General features: G+C 53.6%; 1 protein-coding gene across 1 annotated transcript in view; it reads right to left on the reverse strand.

Moving 5' to 3' along the window:
* WASF2 (WASP family member 2) overlaps positions 1-4,395 on the reverse strand; it is a 118,593-nt gene extending 114,198 nt beyond the window's left edge. Inside the window, exon 1 of the mRNA XM_058444007.1 lies at positions 4,376-4,395. The gene's annotated coding sequence lies outside the window, so the exon portion shown is untranslated. The remainder of the gene's footprint in view (positions 1-4,375) is intronic.
* Between the last annotated feature and the right edge of the window lie 6,037 nt (positions 4,396-10,432).

Here is a 10,432-nt window from a genome sequence, read left to right on the forward strand (position 1 = left end):
TCTTAACCTTTCTGTGCCTCAGTCTCATCATCTGAAAAGTGAGATAATAACATTGCTCACATCATAGGGTCATTGTGAGGATTAAATGAGATCATATATGTAAAACATTTAGATCTAAACCCGTCTCAGAGGGAGTAAAATGAATAGGCTTTGGAGTCACTCCTCTAGATGAGCCTTAGTTTCTTTATCTCTAAAATGGGGTGCCAGGGCCAAGCACAGTGGCTCATGCCTGTAATCCCAGCATTTTGGGAGGCCAAGGCGGGTGGATCACTTGGGGTCAGGAGTTCGAAACCAAGCCTGGCCAACATGGTGAAGCCCTGTCTCTATTAAAAATATGAAAATTGGCCGGGCGCAGTGGCTCACGCTTGTAATCCCAGCACTTTGGGAGGCCGAGGCGGGAGGATCACGAGGTCAGGAGATCGAGATCACAGTGAAACCCCGTCTCTACTAAAAATACAAAAAAATTAGCCAGGTGTGGTGGCGGGCACCTGTAGTTCCAGCTACTCGGAGAGGCTGAGGCAGGAGAATGGCATGAACCCAGGAGGCGGAGCTTGCAGTGAGCCGAGATCACGCCACTGCACTCCAGCCTGGGTGACAGAGCGAGACTCCGTCTCAAAAAAAAAAAAAAAAAAAAAAAAGAAAACGAAAATTAGCTAGGCGTGGTGGAATGCGCCAATAGTCTCAGCTACTGGGGAGGCTGAAACAGGAGAATCGCTTGAACCTGGGAGGCAGAGGTTGCAGTGAGCCGAGATCATGCCACTGCACTCCAGCCTGGGCAACAGAGAGAGACTCCATCTCAAAAAAAATTAAAAATAAATAAAATAAAATAGGGCAAGGCAGGGCTCAGTGGCTCATGCCTGTAATTCCAGCACTTTGGGAGGCCAAGGTAGGAGGATCACTTGAGTGCAGGACTTTGAGACCATCTTGGTCAAAATAGTGAGACCCCGTCAATACAAACAAACAAACAAACAGACAGACAAAACAAAAAACCCTCTACTCAGGAGGCTGAGGTGGGAGGATTGTTTGAGCCCAGGAATTTGAGACTGCAGTGGGCTATGGTCACACTACTATACTCCAGCCTGTCCAGCCTGGGTGACAGAGCAAGACCCTGTCTCTAGAAAGTAAATAAATGGATAGATAGATAGCTAGATAGACAGATAGATAGAAGATAATAGATAAAATGGAGCTAATAATTCCTGCCTTTCAGGGCATTTGTGAAGATTAGTGAGGGCAAACTGGTCCCTAATAAGAGTATAGCAGCGGGCCGGGCACAGTGGCTCATGCCTGTAATCCCAGCACTTTGGGAGGCTGGGACAGGTGAATCACTTGAGCCCAGGAGTTTGAGACCAGACTGAGCAACATGGTGAAACTCTGTCTCTACAAAAAATACAAAAAGAAGCCAGGCATGTTACTCCAGCCTGGGTGACAGAGCTAGATCTTGTCTCAAAAAGAAAAAGAAAAAAAAAAAAAGAGTACACCAGAGGCCCTTCTCCTCCCACATTCCCTACCTGCCCCATTGCCTGCATGTCAAGCTGTATCCACCCACCCCTGCTGCCCTTGGCCACCCCTCAGGCCTAGGAATCTACCCTGGAAGTGTGGTTTGGATGAGGGAAGGGCCCACCCAGGCCCTGGAAATTAGCTCAGCGAAATTTAGGATCCTGGGTACTCAGAGGTGGTCTAGGAAGGGGTAGGGGTGGGCCCTGGGTGGGTATGTCCTCTTGGCCTCTCTGACTCCTCAGTCCAAGGGAGGCACCCAGTGGAGGAGGGCTAGGGTGGCCTTCTAAAACACTGGGGCCCCTGTCTCCACGGTTGCCTGGGCCTAAGGTCTGTACTAATTAAGAGTAAATGACAAACCCTGGCACAGCACATAGCTGACACCCGGGAAATAGTAAAAATGGCTGCCATTCATTATCTTCACAACAACCCTGAAAGGCAGGTACTATTGAGCTCATTTTGAAGATGAAGAGCTAAGACTCAGAGAGGTGAAGTCATTTGCTATATCTAAGGGGAGAACTGGGACTCAAAGCTGAATCTGTCTGACTCCAACGGGGCTGTTAGCCAAGGGATGGGAATCCCAAAGCCACCAGCAGATCCTTTTTGGGGCTGTGCCAGAGCTAGGTGCTGGAGTGGGTATGGTATCTGTCCCAGGATAATGACCAGACCCACACAGGATACGGAGGCTCAATTTGCCCCAAGTAACCTTTAAGCCCATCTCAACCTCCGGCAGCATTCTAGCTAAAGTTATTTATTCATTCTACACATATTTGCACACCGTGACTTGTGTGTGGAGCCATGTGCTGGGCCCTGGGGACCCTGGATGAGTCAGTCTTGGCGTCTGCCCTCCAAGTGCTGCTAGTCTGGTAGGGGAGGCGAATGCATTGCTAGAACACCTTACTGTAGAGCAGTGTGGAATAAGGATTAAGCACATGAATGGTGGCAACAAATTGCCTGGGTTCAAATCCCAGCTCTATCACTGATTATGTTTGTGAAATGAGCTAGTCACCTAACCTTTCTGAGTCTCAGTTTCACATGAGCAAAATGGGAGTGATGACAAGACACTTTCTTATAATATAACCATGAAGGTTAAATATGATCACGAACATGGAATGCTTACGTAAAGCCTAGCACATAGAAAGAAGCATTCAGTGAGTATTAGCTATCTGGAATTAAATGTAATGGGGCATAGGCTGGGCACAGTGGCTCACGCCTATAATTCCAGCACTTTGGGAGGCCAAGGCAGGTGGATTACCTGAGGTCAGGAGTTCAAGACCAGCCTGGGCAACATGACGAAACCCCGTCTCTACTAAAAATGCAAAAATTAGCCAGGCATGGTGGAGTGCACCTGTAACCCCAGCTACTCAGGAGGCTGAGGCAGGAGAATCGCTTGAACCTGAGAGGCAGTGGTTGCAGTGAGCCAAGATCCCACCACTATACTCCAGCCTGGGCAACAGAGCAAGACTCTGTTTCAAAAAATAAATAAATAAAAATAAATTGTAATGGGGCATAGAAGAGAAACTCATTCGTGTTGGGGGGGTGGGGGTCCAGAGGGGCTTCTTAGAGAAAAGGAACATCATCTGTGTTGGGCTCTAAGGATGAAGAGTTCACCTGAAAAGTGGCGGAGGGCATTCCAGGAGGAATGTATTTTGTGGACAAAGGCCCAGGGATGTGGAAGGATATGACCTGTTTGGGTGTGGCCGAACACAGAGTTGGCTGAGAGGAGTGGTAGGAAATGAGGTTCGAAAGGCAGTGTTGAGGGCATCCAGTGCCTTGCACTGAGGGCAGACTTTAAAGGACTAGGGAAACAGAGCAGGATTTTAAGGGCTGGGAAGGGACAGGATGGTACCTATTTTATTTTTATTATTTATTTATTTATTTAGAGATGGAGTCTCGCCCTGTTGCCCAGGCTGGAGTGCGGTGGTGCAATCTGCTCACTGCAACCTCCGCCTCCCAGGTTCAAGAGATTCTCCTGCCTCAGCCTCCCGAGTAGCTGGGATTATAGGCATGCACCACCACACCCTCACTCTTTAGTAGAGACGGGGTTTTGCCATGTGGGGCAGGCTGGGTCTCGAACTCCTCACCTCGTGATCCATCCTCCACGGCCTCTCAAAGTGTTGGGATTACAGGCGTGAGCCACGATGCCTGGCCTTATTGCGCCTATTTTAGAAAGATGATTCTAATCGCAGTGTGGAGCATGAACTGCACGAGGAGAGCCTGGCTGTCGGGGAGCAGATCTGAGCATGCTCCTCACCAGCCCTCGCTCAGGCTCGGACCTCTCTGACTTCCTGCCTTCCCACGTGCTCTTGCCTCTGCTTAGAGTATGTTTCCCTTGATTTTGCCTGGCTAACTCCTTGTCCACCTTCAGGTCTCAGTTTAGCCAGCACTTCCTCCCGGAAGCTCTACTAGACACCCCTCCCAGTCCAGATAAGATCCTCCTACTTACTCCTCCTCTGCGCTTGCAGACCTGCCCACCTGCCTGCCTCGCCGACTGGACTCTGGCCAAGGGCAGGGACTGTGTGGCACTGCTCACCGCTGTATCCACAAGGCCCTAAGGCATAGTGCCTGGAGCCTCAATCCATGATCGGGAGGGAACGAATGAATGGCTGAGCCTGTTGGGGCAGGTGTGATAGTTTGAGTGAAAGTGACAGGGTCTGCAGTGGCAGCGAGAAGAGAAGAGACACCATAGAATTGACGGGACCCAGGAACCATGAGAGGGGAACACGGGGAGAGAAGAAGGAGTTGGTGATGACTCAGAGGTTGTTTTTTTTTTCGCCTGGGTAAGCCCTGTGCCTCTAACCAAGATAGGAACCATGGAGGAGGGGGTTGGAGGGAGGGAGGGAGGAGTAGGCCAGGGCAGAGGGGCAGGGCGGAGCCTTACCTTGGTAGGAGACTGGGGCCCTGGCCCAGGCTGTTCCTTGGAGTATTCTTCCCTTCTGGGATGCTGTGCACACTGGTGGATCCTCAGCAATGCCTGTGACTGTCCAAATGCTGCCACCTTGACCACTCTAACTAGGCTGCCTCCCCTACGAATTATTCTCTACCAATGCACTCTCTCCACTTCCTCCCAACTCTCGTGATTGTAATCGTGTATCCCTTGACTTGTATTTTATTTTCAGTGTGTCTTCCTCACTAGATTGGAAGTTCCATGAAGGCAGGGATCTCGCTGGTTTTATTGACCATGTATACCTGGCAGGCTCCCTGGCACATAGTAGGTGCTCAAAAAATATTTGTTGAATGAATGAGTGATGAATGAATGAATGAATGAATTCCTTGAATGCCATAATAAGGAATTTGACTCTTAGCCTCCAGGAGACAGGGAGCCATGGAAAGTTCTAGAGGAAGGCAGTGTCAGGATGCAGCTCATGTCTTAGAATGCTCACCCTGGCAGCTGTGTGGAAGACAGATTGGGGAGGGAAGGCGGGAGACTAGAGGAGGGGGAATTGAGGAGCCACTGGGGGAGACAAAGACATAGCACTTGGGGCTGGGCCTGGGAGCTCCCCTGCCTGTGAGGGCCCTGAGCCCCCTCCCAGTCCTTCCCCATCCCCCTGCCAGGCCTGTTGTCTCTGAGCCCAGCGGCGGGCGGGCGGTGGGAAGAGCAGGGCTGGCAAAGCTGACACTCACTAATCACGGCCCTCACCCCGGAGCCGCACTAACTGTCTGGTCTCCATGGAGACACGGCAACCTCCGGCCACTTGTTAATGGCAGCTCAACAAGGCTGCGGCAACAGGGACGGGCCTGACCAGCATGCCCAGCTCCACACTACCTGTCCCAGCCTGGCCCTCTGCAGAAGACCTCAGGGGCACCAGAGCTGGGGGACAGGACTGGAGGTCTAGTGGCTGGAAGTCTCCCCAACCCCTCTGTGGCCCCGCCTCCCCTGGCACTGCCAAGCAGCGAGAGGGCAGAGGCAGCCTCTGCCCAGGCTGACTCCTCTGCAGGGCTGCTGGGAAGCTGAGCTCATGCAGGTCACCCAGACAAGGCCAAAGGGCTGGAGGGGGGTGGTGAGGAGTGGAGCGGGGACCTGCCCACAGCCCACACACTAGCAGAGTGGAGGAGGGCGCGCTTTGCCTGCCCTGACAACCCTCTGCTCTGCTAGCCTGAGGCAGGGGCCCAGTTGGGAACCATCTGTCCAGAACCTCTTCCCGGTGCACTGTCACTACATCTGAAATGCCACCATTAGCAATGCACTCCTTCGGGAGGCAGCGTGGCATAACACAAAAAACACGTTTGCAGTCAAGCAGGCTTGGGTGCAAGGCCTGACTCTGTTTCTCTACCTCTAAGCGTTGATTTCCCCATCTGTAAAATGGGGGTAATCATTGCACATACAGGCTAACTCTTCCTCTTCCTGCAAACCTGATCTCAATACCTGTGATGCCTCCCCCAGAGTCTTCTTCACCCCCACAAACCAGCGGGGCCTCCTCCACAGTCCCCGGGCTCATCCCACAGCATGCTGCACCCGCCTGTGACTGTCCCACATTTGTCCTTCCCACAGACTGAGCTCTGTGGGGTTGGGCAGAGTGAGCCTCAGGAGAGGGTGGCGAAAGGAACAAAGGAAGGGCGTGGGGGCCTCCCCCGGTCTTCTGCCTTTGCACCCTCCTTCAGTGCAGGTTGAAGACTTTCTTTCCTTCTCTCCTTCAGACCTTTGTTCCTCCATCTGTGTGCCTATCCATCCGGCCTGCAAACTCTCTCCAAGCCCTTCCCTTTTGTGGGGCCTCAGAGAGGACGCAGATCCCACCCCAAACTAAAGGTGAGGCAGGGACCCAATTCCAGGGCTCTGGACACCTGAGGCACACCCGTGGCTGGCCGGGGACCTTGGCACAGCTGCCTCCTCCCTCGGTCACTCCTTAGGCAACACTCCAAGCTGAAAAGGCCCTTGGAGATCATCTCCTCCGATCCACGACAGCCAGCCAGATGAAGAAACTGAGGCCCGGAGAGCCCAAGATCCCATAGCAGTTCTGTTTTTGAGCTGACAATGTACCAATTATGCGGGCCTGCTGGGGAGGCGGCTTTTGGCTCTCCCGGCCCTGCTGACAGCTGTGTTCCCAGTGGCAGCTGGAATGCTGGTGGGAGGCCTGTCTGGCCTTTGCACCCTGACTCCCCAGGGCAGAGCCAGGTGGCTCCGGTGGGGCCCAGGGCTGGGAGGTGGTGTGGGCAGACAACCCTGAAGGGTGAGTTGGGGCATGGGATGGCTGGAAGAGAAGGGAGGAAGCACTGATTTTGGAGAGTAAAGCAGAAGCCCTGAGGTCTTGTTCCAGCTCTGTCACTCTCTTGCTGGGTAACCTTGGGTGGATTGTTTGACCTCTCTGAACCTTAGTTTTCTTATTTCTAAAATGGTGCTAATTTTGTAGATTGAAAACCTTTTATCAATAGTGGTAGCCATACAGAGGTGAAGAATTTTTCTTGTTGGGCTGAAAGGCTAAGATTCCAGAGGGGAAGGGACTAGCCCGAGGCCACAGAGCACTGAATTGGATGCAAGGATTTGGACCTGGAGGAGCGTCCAGTCCATACTATTCACTTGCTGAAGGGGCAAATAGAGCCAGAGAGGGGGAGCAAGTTCCCCAAGGTCACTCCGTGAGTCTGGGGCCAGTGTGGGCCCAGAGCCAGGCTGTGCACGAGGTCCCCTGCCCAGCTGCCTCGCTTGCTCATCCAGCCCCCTTGGTTTTGTCTCCCCCAGTGAGTGGGTGCAGAACGGGCCCAGCTTCCTTCCTGCCGCCCTGCCCGCCGTCTGCCACGTTGGCATCCACCCTCAGCCTTCTCGCCCCTGCTGCTGCTGCTGCTGCTGCGGCATCAGCCGAGACCAACCCGCCGAGAGTTTGCCCAGAGCAGTCAGGGCTGCCGGAGCCGGGGCTGGGCTGGCTGGCTGACTCTGCCAGACAGGAGGGAGCGAGCCAGCCGGTGGAGGGAGGGAACAAGGGCTGAGCCAGCCCCTAGCCTTCCCAGCCCTTCCCCACCCTCGCCGGCCAAGGGAAGGAGGCAGGAAGCTGGGGTTGGGGGCCAGGGGACTGCAGTGTTTGAGAGTGAGGTTCCGATAGCTGGGTCTGTCTGTGGGAGCATGCACACGTATGTGTGTGCACGGAAGAGCATGTTGGGTGGTTTGTGAGTCTGCGTTTGCCTCAGTGTGCACAGGTGATGACGCTATGTGTGTGGGTTTGTGCCGACATCGGGGGCCACTGTGTGTTTGTGTAAGCACAAGGGAAAGCTGTGTGCCCTGAGTTTGAACACGGGCCTGTGTACAGAGACACGCGGGATCTAGCAGTGTGTGCACATGGTAGCGTATGGGTACCACGTCAGTGCCAATAAATCTTTGTATGCACAAAAGAGTCGGTACGTGTGCCTGAGTTTGTGTATGTCACGTCTGGGTGTGTTGGGAGCCCCTGTGATTTTATGGTGTACAAGAGGATAGCAGCATATCTGTGGGTTTGAGCTTGTCTGTGTATGTGCAAGGGACAGTGTGTGTGCAGAAGGGAACTCTGCAGGTGGCTGGGATTTTGTGCATGTCTTGTGCCCAGGAAGGCACTGTACTGGTGGTGTGGGCTAGTCCAAATGTCCAGAGGGTGGGTATGGGCGCCTCTGTGCCCAACAGACTTTGTCTGTGTGGTTGTTGAGAGTGACTCAGGGGAACACTGTGTGACTGTATATGCTTGGCTGTGTGTACAGGGAACAGGCGGCACAGGCATTGTGTTTCTGTGGTTGCATTTACACAGGGCGGTGGCGGCGGCGGTGGTGGTGATGGTGACGGTGCTGTGCTACAGGTTTGCACTTGTTTCTCTACGTGGCAGGGCCCTGCGTGTGACTGCGTTTGTGCGTGTCTGTGAGCGCGGTGTGCTGGAAACTGCGTGCTTGGGTCTGTGGCAGGCTGAACGGAGGAGGGCGGAGGGAGTCCGTGGCTATGTTTGTACTTGTCTGTGAGCCCGGGGTCAGATGCGCTCCATGTGCTACCTCCTGTGTGCACAGGTGGCCGCTGTGTCCAACCGTGTCTTTGTGTGTTTCGGGTCGCCTGAATGTGCACAGGCGGAGGACACGGAGGGGGGGATTTGAGTGCGTGCCTGTGCAGGCCCCTTTAACGTGGCAAGTCTAAGAAATGTCGGCCTTCTTGGCAGTGAATCTGGGCTTGGTTCCACTGGGGGCGTCTGCAGAGAGGGGCTCTTAGAAGGGACGTGCTTGAGCGAGAGAGGCAGGAAGGGAAGGGGGGGCCAGCCCCAGCTCGGGGTTTCCAGGAGGGAAAGCCAGACATTGGAACTTGTCAACGCTACCTCCTTCCCTGCCCCCACCTTCCACTGCTGCCTCCCCTCCTGGCGCCTGAAGGCTGCTGGCAGACGGACAGACAGACAGTGCACACATAGACTGGCTCATAGGCACAGAGCCCAAACCTGAGCCCCTAAATGCACAAGCCTGGACACTGAGGTCCAGAGAGCGCAAAGGAAGTAGCTGAGTCTCGGAGGAGCCCGTGTGTTTATGCATTTTGGGGGCAGGGGGTGCTGTTGGCCTCTGGTGCTTCCACCCAGACTGGAGCCCAGGCCTAGGGCGGGGAAGAGGCTGCAGAGAGCCTCTGGGGAGGGGCTTTTATGGCTCTAATCAGGCTCTCAAGGCCCCCAGCTCCTCTCCCTGTTTATACAAACTGCTGCAGTGTCTTTGAGAGTCCTGTTGCCTCAAAAAACACCTACCGCAACTCCCTGTTTGTACAGAGGCAGAAAAGACCCAGAGAGGAGCAGCAGCTGGTCCAGGGTCACACAGCAGAACCAGGACTGGAATCCAGGGCTCCTTCTCCTAGCTGTGCATGTTGGCCCATGGGCCACTTAGTCCTATCTTTCCCTTGGTCCATTTACCTTTTCTTTCTCCCAGGTCTTCGGGATATGACAATGACCTCTTTTTTGTGTTGCTTTTGTTGCCCAAGTGATATGTCTGTCTGCCTGTTAGTCCATCTGTTTGTCACAGGGCTTCAATACCCTCTGGCAGAATATGGAAGAGAAGAGGCTTGGTTTTTGGCCAAGGGCTATTGGAGAGATAGGGGTGGGATGGGGAGACAGAGAAACAGAAGGAAAGGAATTTGAGACGAGAGAAAGGAGGAGAGAAGAGCAAGGGGAGGGCACTGGTGGCAGAGCTGAGAAGCCCAGGCTGCCCTTTACCTCCACCTCCAGCCTGGGCACAGGGTCGAGCTCTGAGCTCAGAGACTCTGAGTCCTGCCTCTTGGGGCCTTCGGGAGGGGACCCCAGGGCTCCTGTAGGGTCTGGGCCCAACCCCCAAACCCTGGGGGCAGCTGGGTTGGAGTTCTGGGGTCAGTATTCAGGGTGCAGGTGTGGGGTGCAGTAACCAACTGCCCTCATGGGAAAAGGAGGGAGGGGATTGCGGGTACCTAGGGGGCGTGAACCTGGGCATGCGTTGACTTACTGTGTGTGGTCTCTTTGCAGCAGGGTTGTTGAGAGTGCGTGTGAGGTTGTGAGTACGCTAGGACTCTGTGTGGACACCTGTGAACATGACCCAGTGGCAGACAAGCTGGGATTTCAGTGGGGAGGGGAAGGACTGCAGGAGTGTGTGTCTATGATCGGCAGGGAGTGGCTGTATATGTGTGGAAGGATTTGTGTGAACCTGCCTTACATGTTCTTGGGGAGGCTATATCCTGTGTATGTAGGCAGGTGAACTGTATAGCTCTGTACAATTGTGTGTGTTTGTGTGTGTGTGTCTGGATGAATGTGTATCATGTGTTTGAATTGCATAAGTGTTTACATGTTAAATGTGTAATTGCATATATGTGTAGATGTGTATACATGTCTGTAATTGTCTTGAGGTGTATGTGTGGAGTTACCTGCATGAGTCTTGCCTGTAGATTGTGTGTGCAGTCGTGTGTATTTGTGGAGCAGTGGATATTAGGAAGCTGTTCACATGTGTGGTTGTGTATTTTGGGGGATTAGGTTATATGTGTGGTTCTTTTTGGATGGAG

This window comes from Hylobates moloch, unplaced genomic scaffold, assembly GCF_009828535.3.
Source record: "Hylobates moloch isolate HMO894 unplaced genomic scaffold, HMol_V3 SCAFFOLD_9, whole genome shotgun sequence".
In the NCBI taxonomy this organism is placed as follows: Eukaryota; Metazoa; Chordata; class Mammalia; order Primates; family Hylobatidae; genus Hylobates; species Hylobates moloch.